We start from the raw sequence: 2,933 nt of genomic DNA on the forward strand, positions 1-2,933 counted from the left end.
CAGCTCTCAAAGGCTCCGAAGAATGACTTGGGCTCGAAGGGGCAGCATCATGGCCTTGCATGGGAAGGAAAGGCTCTAATGGGGCGGCAGCTTCACTGCCATTGGGCACAGGTCCTGATGCTCCGGCAACTTCCCTATCTCGCTTGCAGAGGAGAGAACGGTTGGAATACATAATGACTATCGGTCTTGAAGCCTCCAAGGGTTTTGAGGTCGAGGAAGGGCCATCATATTTAATGACAGATGGTTTTGACACCCTCACAGGAGTCACTTCTTTAACCCTAGCCCTCTTGCTTGGAGGGGGGAGGGCCGAGAATTCCTAGAAAAGAAGACAGGATTTGGTATAAATCTTATGAAACAACTCTACCCGTCTCAACGGGAGGGGGCTCCCATACCTGGGGATTACGTAATAACATAGGGGTAAAAGATGTTCTAGTTGGGGATCAAACCTGCCCCCCTGGATACAATCTTGCTTGAGAAGAATTTACTGAGGGTGAATTTGTGATAGCTAAGCCATTTTCACTTATTATTGTTGGAATATCGCAATTCATTGTCAACTTTATATGCAGGTGTTTTAGGCTTAAAAGAAAAGCTTTAAAAAACTAGCATTATTCACCCCTCTGAGGCTAAAAGTGCTTCAATTCCAGGCGAATAATTTGAAATCTAAATCGCAATTGAGAATACAGGGCTTCGCACTTATTTATTTAAATGCTTGTAAAATAGACTTGGTACATGCCTCAAAATACCTTCTCGGGGCTAGTAGGTAGACCTTCCTTTCCAATATAGCAAAAATTAGTTAAACTAGAATTTTTTATAAATATACTAGAGAAAAGAAAACAAGATTTATAGGAAAGCATAATTTCTTTATGGAACCCAATTAAGCTATTAATCATCCAAATAGCTATTTTATTGCACAACTTGCTAGAAATAAAACTAGAATTACTGACCTAAGTTGATTAAAATTAGGTCAGTCCCCGTAAGGTTTATTCCGTCAATATTGTAGAGAATCATGACTGGAAATAACACCCTTGTTGTTCACCGATGTTTTCCTTAATTTAGACAAAGGGGTGCTCAATAGATTTGACACTTCATATATAAACATATGAGGGGGAAAAACTGCTCTTGAATAACGTTATTACCAAACGGAACAATTTCTTTTGAATATATTAATTCTTCACTGATGGAGGATGGGATTTGGGGTTACTACATAGTAAATAGGGGATATTATGAGCTGAAAAATGAGTATAGACAAGATGAGGTGATGGAGAGAGCGATGGGGCTTGGAGGAGGGGGCTAGGAAATAATAGAGAAAAGAGACTTACCTCTGGATAACGAAAATTATCCATTATTTTTTAGATAGTTGTGTCACGTTCTAGAATCAAAACATAACTGATGGAAAATCACCTTTTGGCACCTATTTATAGCACCCCGAGACACAATGGCTTTGCGTGGAGCTTCTATTTTTTAGAGATCCTGGGACAAGGGAAGGAAAGTAGAATCCTAAATGGGGGCTTCTATTTTTAGAGGGAGGAATATCTACCAGAAAAACAATATGCCACAAATGGCTACGAAACCAGACAAATGGCGGTTGCTAGGGTAAATTTTGGAACACCTGGGGTGTCATGGGGAGTCTGCCAGATAGAAACATGTCATGTCATATAAATCCTATGCTATTTTCCTTTTTGTGTCATGGATATTCTATGCTATTTTTCCTAGGGATGTCAAGGGAATCCTGGGGATCTTGCCAGGGGTGTCGTGACGTCACAGGGCATGATTTTATCATCCTATGCTATTTTCCTATCTGTGCGTTTAAAAGCCCATGCTGTTTTTCTATGGACCTATATAAATTGCGAGGCTGCGTCGCCAGCTGTGTCCCGTTTAATAGAACCGGTGACCACATTATACATGGGCTAGTAACTCCTATTATTGGTACTTGTTAAATATCCCAACCACACTCCGATTAATCATAAAAAATAGTGGAACACCTGGAAACAGCTGACCGCATTGCACAGGAGTGAGGGGCTAAGAGCTTCACTTATCTGACTTCCGGAAATCCCACGTTGATTATCTATCTGACTTCCAGAAATCCTATGCGAATCTGACTTCCAGAAACCCCATGTTAATTTCCTATCTGACTTCCAGAATAGATTGAGGGGATACTACTTATCATAGGCAGCACAATCGCGCTGCCTAAATAAAGAACGATGTTGGCACAATGTATTAATTTTTTTCCATACCAGGGCACTTTGTATCGAAGGAGTTGTCGTAGAAACTTTGATAAGGGCTCATTCGGTTGGAAATTGGAATGGTTAGTTCCCTTTTTAATTGTCGAAAGTGATTGGAAGACAACTAACGCACCTTCCACACCCACCATTCCCCAAACACATCGCATCAAAATTTTGAGATAGCCATTTTATTCAGCGTGGTTGATTTCCAGATAAAAATTATGTTTTTGAGGAGGACACTCCCCCCAGCCCTCAGGGCAAGGGTTGTAAGCCATGCCCTGGGGACATATATGATTTTCATAGAAAGCGTTGTCGTAGAAACTTCAAAAAAAGTTCATTCGATTTGAAATTCAAAGGGCTGGTGCCCTTTTTAATAGTCGAAAGTGAATAGAGGGCAACTAACCCCCCTCTCACGCCCACCTTTTCCCCAAACACATCCAATAAAATTTTTGAGATAGCCATTTTTTTCACGTAGTTGAAAGTACTGGAAACAAGGTCTTTAAGGATGACCCCCCTCCCCACAGCCTTCAGGGCAAGGGTTGTAAGTTATGCCCACGGGGCATGTCAGGTTTTTATAGATAGCGTTGTCGTAGAAACTTCAAAAAGGGTGCAAACTGAAAAGTCTAGTGCCCTTTTTAATAGTCGAAAGTAATTGGAGGGCAACCAACCCCCCTTTCACGCCCACCATTTCCCCAAACATATCCAGTCAAA

This window comes from Artemia sp. Qi Xiang Cuo, chromosome 1 (assembly GCF_049724085.1).
Source record: "Artemia sp. Qi Xiang Cuo chromosome 1, ASM4972408v1, whole genome shotgun sequence".
Classification (NCBI taxonomy): Eukaryota; Metazoa; Arthropoda; class Branchiopoda; order Anostraca; family Artemiidae; genus Artemia; species Artemia sp. Qi Xiang Cuo.